A 7,705-nucleotide genomic window follows, 5' to 3' on the forward strand; every position below is an offset into this window, starting at 1 on the left:
CGCTCGGGTAATGAATTCTGACAGAAACGTCACTCAAGCTTGAACCTTGGAGGTGGTCAGTAGCGAAGTACTTCTACTTTTTCGAAATACTCAAGTAGTTTTCCCCTACTTGCAGTACCTATTCAAGTAAATCCACTTTCCCGCTACCTCTACTTCGTAATATTTTGTGATCTACTTGATTACCTTTTGCTAATTTCATTTTGTCAAGTAGAAGTAGTTTAGCCATAGTCGTTTATAGCGGTGCAGCAGCAGTTTAGGTAGTGGGTGACGTGGTTCCCTTCACACTGCATTGTTGCCCATATGAAATATTTCATCACAGTAAGTATGGCCCATCATAACGTTTAAACTACCGTTTCGCAATCTAGCATTTACCTATCGTCATATTTTCCACGTTTTAGAAGTAGCAATTATATATTTCTCTTCCAATTCCCTTATAATAGATTTAAAAAATATCTACTTAATTACCTCTTGTCGCTGTATTAACACTATTTCCCTAGCTCGCCTGGAAATTGCTTCATTGATCATTTGATCATTTGCTGCCATCGTTTAATTTTTTCTTTTTTCTTTTCCTTTTTTAACTAAAACTTTTTACAGCCAGACTGTATAGAGACAAGTGTACCTGTTTTATGCAGGTGTGATCAGACTAGTTGACCTTCATGGTCGTATCGATCATTCCTATCTGATACCGAATACTGTGCCTCTCCCTCTCCCTCTCCCTCTCCCCTCCGTACAGAGGTGGTCTCTGATGAAGCACATCTACCTTTCGCGAGCACTCAAGTATAGGATTTGCTCTGCTTCGAAGAATAAATTACTTCCATATCTGCGGACATGTCACAAATACGTCTACGAATAGTATCTTTTGACACTGGAATCGTTTTCTATTCTTCCCCATCTTTGGTCCGAAAGATATTTTTACAATTCTAGTGCAAGGTTGAAGAATAACGTTCTCCGCTTTCGCTCCGTGAGATTTAGAATTTTTCGCTATTACCTTTGCTACCTCATAAGAACTAACCCGATGCGATCTTGTAGAAACTTTGATCTGCGCTTGTATACTTTTTCCTAAGATTTGTTCGACAATAAACTCCGCCCACTACACTATTGTCGGTGTAATTAACCATCGCGTCGAAGAGGCCAAGCACATCGCCACAGACGAATACAGAGGATACAGAGGACATCAACAAACACATTTCCACGAGGATCGTGTATAGCACGCGTGAGGAGTTCTACTGGCACTGGCTATCACCCGCAATTCAATTATAGTTCCAACGAACCGGAATAATAACCTCAAAGGCTGGGAAATTTGCTAACTGATATAATTTGATCAACTTTACTTCCCACTTATCGGATTCGTTGCTTGTAACATAACGTTGCGCTCCGTGCCTACATTTAACGGGAGTGCCGGCACGCTATACTTAACAATCGCTATGTGGATGACTATCGTTCGTCATTCGAATTTTTAAACGTGAACAAAACTGAACACTGAACATGAACATCAATTCCAAAGCAGTTCATTTCTCGCTGCTGATTAGGAATACAATGACGATTTGAAAACTAGATTGTCATACAGATGGCGCCATGCCTAGTTTCCTCTGCGTTCACCGGCGTTAAATCAACGAGTTGTGCAAATCTGAATTCAGCCTTCAAGGCAGCACGCTATATGTCTGGTAAAGCGAATTCGCAGGGGTGTTGATTGCGGGCATGACATCAATTTTGATTTGTCAAATGTATGAACTTTACATGGAGCCCGTTTCTTTTTATTATTGATCGTTTGCTGTAGACCAGCATTATTTTGCGCATGAATCCGAAGTTATGAATATATCTCTCCCGGCACCCTTCCGAGACGTAAATGGCACACTAGTGTACCGCGGCACACCGGTTGCACTGATTTAGCATTTCCAATACGTTGTAGCCTTGCTTATCCTTTTTTCAACGGGCCAGAGGTGACCAAACTGCAGAGGGCAGACGTACAATCGTAAGCACACGTAAAACAATAATTATGCGGCCATCTTTGGCGGCCGTCAATATGCAATTTGAATAAACAAATTGGTTCCCAAATCTTTGTGAGATTTTACTTAAACTTGGAATCGCAAAGGAAAATGATGCACCCCATAAAGAAATACCAAGTCGGGATCGCGTGGGTCTCACGAATGAAGGTTTATCTGGTACGTTTGGGTAATTCCAATTTATAGTTCGACTATATCGGTCAAACTGATCACGTAGGCTTAGAATGGATAGATACAGCAATATATGAAGAAGAAAAAACAATATTATCGACGAAATCAATTTTCCAGGTGGATAAATTTTTCGCGCCCTGCTCCACTATAAACGGAATTCGGATAAATTTTCCTAGCATTTATACTCGCGATTTTGTTACATATAAAGTAACTCTGCGGGGGTGTTCTGCTCCTACAATTAGAAAATTTTATACGCAAGATATATCTCAAAAAATCAGCGATGGCACAGAACACCACAAGGGTTCTCCGGGGTGCGAAGTTCCCAGTAGCCAATTTAACATGCGTATGACGTCCAGTTGGGCCTTGACGACTCTCCGCCGGAATGCTTACATGTAATCAAAATACGGACGTGAGTAGCAAAACGATTGAACATCCATGGATTACGCTTACCATACGGAATCGGTGTCTTATGTCGTCAGGGGTGTACGAGTTTCGAGTAAACGTAAAAAGGGTGTACCACGACGAAAAAGGTTGAAGAGCACTGGACTAGTATTCATTCAGGAGAAATTGCTTGTATTTCGACTTGAATGCGGACATGCTTGACGACTGTCGGATAGCCGGCGAAGTGCTGTTCCACAATTGGGGTCCTGCATATACTTGATAGGGCAATGCGTTTTCTTGTATTCCGTCCTGATCGTATGATGGTTGTTCTTCGTTGACGCGCGTGTGCCGTACTTATACGCTTTTGACTCCGAGGTGAAGTATAGTCGTTGAAATTTGAGGGACATTGACCGCAATGTTGATGTACATTGAAGCACGTTGAAGTAAAAAGCAAGTGTAGTAATGCCTCTATTTTCCAAAATATAGCTATACTATATGACATTTTTATGATCAGCCATATTTTTATTGACGTATACTAGTCGCGAAAAGTGTTAACACCGTGTCCTACATACAACTTCTCCGTATTGCTCTTCGACTAAACTACGGGCCTTATAATATGGGGGAGGGCGCCATGCCATGATATTTTCTAAGACGTGGTGTTCGAGTAATGAACAAAGAATTGGTATCGCAATTCCATATCAATGCTATCATTTGCATCCCGATGCGGACAAATGCGTATTGCGTATGCTGTCGAAAATTGATACCTCCTGGGATGCATCAATATGAATCAAGCTCTCTACGCCTCCTGTATAGGTATAAATTTGCAGTTTTTACAATCCATGTGAACGAATTACGAACGTTCTCTTAACTACTTACTTACTTGAGTAGATTTAAAGTCAGTCAATTCTACTTCAAGTAGTTTTAGGTTGCTTTTAAATGTACTACTTCTACTCGTACTTGTGTAGATTTTTGCATCGCTGCTTCTACTTCTACTTGAGTAGCTTTTTTGACTACTTTGACCACCTCTGCTTCTGACATGGATTAATGATAAATTATTGCATCAAATATATACCTTCGCCGGGGTTGCATCCATTACGATTTGCCTACTTCCAAGCTTACTGGGCATCCTTTTGAAAAGACGATGATATATGAAATGAATAAATATGACCCTGGAAAGACGAGTGGTTGGTTAAAGGACCGAAACAGCACAGATCCCCCTAAAGCGCTGTTATTGGACCACCCTTAGGCTGATCAAGTACACTTCTGGGGAACATATTAATTTCATCACTACCATTTATATATAAGATACACAAAAACACGCATAATACACACTTTTTCGTGGCGAACTATAAGTCCAGTATCACGCGTATCACGAACGAGCCGGAATAAAGTATGCCTGACGATAAACGCAACACATATTTAGTTGTTGCTATTGGCTTACGACACACCCAAATCGCAAGTTATGTTATTGAAAATTAATGAGGGTTAGTTCTCTATAGCCCCGTGATGTGCAAACATTTTTAAATGTAATAAGTGGATTTAGTTTCAGATAATAATCTTGGAACTTTTATTTCATACAGTTATTTTGGTCCTATTTCAGCCCACGTTATCAGATTTACCGATGTTTTCTAAAATGTAGTTTGTAAGACACGACATTATAAGGCCATTGTACAATGTACATACCACAAGGTTAAGACTATTCACGAGGTTATCGGGGGTTTGCTTCGGACGGGTGCATTGTTATTAGGCGAATTACTTTGTTGGAGCATGTTGTTATTTCAAGACTTCATGTAAAGATTGTCGCTACTCAAAAGATATTGAACCACGGGGTGCATTCTTTTCCTCTACGGGTCGCATTTGCAACGCGGCTTTATCGGTTTTATAGCCGTCAATCTATGGGCCCTCTTCGAGCGTCATAATTCTGTCGATCGTCCGAGTTCACCTCATCGCATTTATTGACGTTCGCTGATGATGACGCCGGTAAAAGAAAGTTTGAAGTAAAATTGATTTAGCAATAAGAATGGGTGTTCGCTCTAATAATGAGACAAATATAACTAAGCTTTTACCAACTCATTATTTCTCCTACAGTGCTGTGGCCCAGCGGTTGACAACCCATGTTCCACTGCAAATCAGATCAGATCAATGCACGATTGTTCCCAGGGCTGTTCAAAAATAACCTTTTTTCCTGAATCTTGCGGGTTACTTGATTAAATCGTTAGGTTGCCTTAAAAAATGACGCACACCAAATTTGAATTCATTCCAACCAATATTCGCGGATTTCGTAGAGTTTGAAAATTTAGAATTTGCCTAAAATTGCAAAAAAAAAAATTTTTCAAATTTTTCTGCCAGCCCTATAAAATTGTTGCGCTGTCTTCAAAAACGATGCAAAACAAATTTGACTCAATTCGAAGCCGTAGAAGTGGAGTTATTTCAGTTTTTCTTTGATAATTTGGGGATTATCTTTGATTGGTTGATCATCCCAGAATTATCATCAAAAAACTTGAATAACTCGGCTTCTGCAGCTTGGAATTGAGTCAAATTTGTTTTGCATCGTTTTTGAAGACAGTGCAACAATTTCATAAGGTTGGAAGGAAAATTGGAAAAAAAAAATTTTTTTCATTTTTAGGCAAATTTAAAATTTTTAAACTCTACGAAATCCGCGAATATTGGTTGGAATGAATTCAAATTTGGTGTGCGTCATTTTTTAAGGCAACCTAACGATTTAATCAAGTAACCCGCAAGATTAAGGAAAAAAGGTTATTTTTGAACAGCCCTGAGTACATTGTACGTACACCAGTACAATGGCTCACTGTTCATCGTTTTCCGACATGACAGTGCAACTATATTGTAAAATATTATTGCTGTAAAGTTGGTCGTTTTGATATAATTATAGCATCGTTTGTCTCAATGAGCTCCAAGGAACGCATGAAGGAATTCAATTTATTTTCGTCCGAACCATCGAGGTGCTTTAACGACATAGATGCGAAGGAGCCTTTGGTTATGATATGAGCAGCAGAACTAGCCTCCATCGCTGCTTTAACATATTCTGCAGCATAGGCTTTCAAGAACATTCATATTTGACTTAACATCGTGTTTCACAATGCACTCGCGGGGTATTAAGTCATCGTGGAATTGACCTCTGTCGCTGCTTCAAAATCTTTTGCATTAGGCTTACTGTCACGAGGGGTGGGCACAATGTAGCCTACTCGAATCTGAATGGAGTGTGAATTCTATGATTCGAGTTGGCTGGTGAGTGATGATTTTTCTTTTGGGTACTATGTAGTCTAATATCATGCGCTCCTTGCCACTAGAGTTATAATTTTCACATTAATTAAACTGTTATGATGACATAATTACATGTACTGTGGAATACTCGACTCGACCCGCAGCGTAATATACTTGATCGAGAATCGAATCACTCGGGTAATCGATTTAGCCCAGCCCAAACGTTTACTGCCGTAATCGTGCGACTTTTAATCAGCTAGACATTGATGCGATTAATTCAATTTTTCCCTAGTGTTAATTTTATATATTTATTCGGGAATAATCATCTTAAACAAAATGAGATCCATGAACATCACGTAATTGCATTTCATATTTTATCACTAATCAGAGGGTATATGTGAGGTCTTCGATTTGAACGTTCGAGTAGCTCATATAGGGCAGTAATTCGATGGAATTTGTATATGCTATATCTGCGACTCCCGGTTCGAGAAGCTATGGGTTGAATAATAAAGCATCCCACTAAAAAGGTGTTGATCATAAAGTATATATATCACTAACGCGATGGGCGATGGGCATTACCAATCTGACAAACCACATCGGTAAGCCTTCGCAGGTTTACAACGTTTTTGCTTTAGAAAACCCATAACCATCCTGGCATAAATTATTTGGGTTATACAGATAGTATGCTAACTTCAAGGGCCACTATTATGGCAATGAGATAACTTTTCATTTGTTTGCGCCAAAATGTTTAAAATACTACATAAGTTTATATATAATATAAGTGTCTTTTTTGCACCTCGTTTTCTTGAAGCTCAATAATGTCATCCAAGTATGGACTGTTTGTAACTGCTGTCGTAGTATCATTTATATAAGCAATTGGTTGACGTAACAATGCTTTACATTGTGTTTGTTCAGGAAAGTATATAGTGTTGAAATGGATTTTTCACCTTCTGCAAATGCTCAGGGAATACTGGCTTTAAGCCTCTTGCCTTCTACAACTTCTCTATTAATCGCTGCATCGGAACTACTTACTGCTATATCACGTAGGCTGCAATCAAGTTTCGGCTGGATAATATTTCCAAAAGTATTCGCTGACATTCCATTCAGTAGGCAACGTGTTAATCTTTCATAGGGCGTTCACACCGAGCCCATGAGACAGCTTCGTTAAGAACCACTGCCCCTAAGGTATTGATCCGAAAATAAAACATTCTGGCATCATTTGGGTAGTCCCGGCTGCAAGCAATCGATAGGTCATTACAGCGATATCTAGAACTCTAGGGTCCTCCTCGCCATGTGATCCGCAAACGCGGTGTCTTACAAAAAGCTTGGAAGTGGGTCGTGCTACAAGTCGGCAAATACGGAATAAAAATGAAGCATATCGGCCTGCTGTAAATGATCATTGTCGTCGACAAACACAACGAATACCACAAAAAAAAACTCCAGAGTTCTAGCTATCCCTGGGTCTGTATCTGACCTGCGACTAGGGCTGGGCAGTGGGCACAATGATTCGAGTACTCGAATCTGAGTCGAGTATTAATTTTGATGAGTCGAGTCGAGTAGTAAAATATAGGGCTGGGCATAATGATTCGAGTACTCGAATCTGAATCGAGTATTAATTCTAATGATTCGAGTCGAGTAGTAAAAGACTAATTTTTCGAGTACTGATAATATACGCTCCTCGCAACTAAAAGTTAATTTACTAACGATAATTATAGTGTTGATACTATTTTCCACTGACGAAGCCTTAAAACCTTGATTGGCCGTGTCGCACCATACCAGACATAGTGTAAAGCGACGAAATAAAAGCAGCCACGGCATAAAAAGTACATATTTGAACTTCGACATAGTACATTCTGTTGTGACGTCATAATGAGTAATACTCGATTACTCGACTCGACTCGAAGCATATTACATGATTCAGAATC

At 39.6% G+C, this 7,705-nt stretch overlaps 1 protein-coding gene across 1 annotated transcript in view; it reads left to right on the forward strand.

Annotated features, from left to right (window-relative positions):
* LOC145433575 (centrosomal protein of 19 kDa-like) overlaps positions 1–7,705 on the forward strand; it is a 198,790-nt gene that overhangs the window by 125,024 nt on the left and 66,061 nt on the right. The window lies entirely within an intron of this gene.

Source organism: Botryllus schlosseri, chromosome 2, assembly GCF_051294905.1.
Source record: "Botryllus schlosseri isolate E-star chromosome 2, Bs_hap1, whole genome shotgun sequence".
Taxonomy (NCBI): domain Eukaryota; kingdom Metazoa; phylum Chordata; class Ascidiacea; order Stolidobranchia; family Styelidae; genus Botryllus; species Botryllus schlosseri.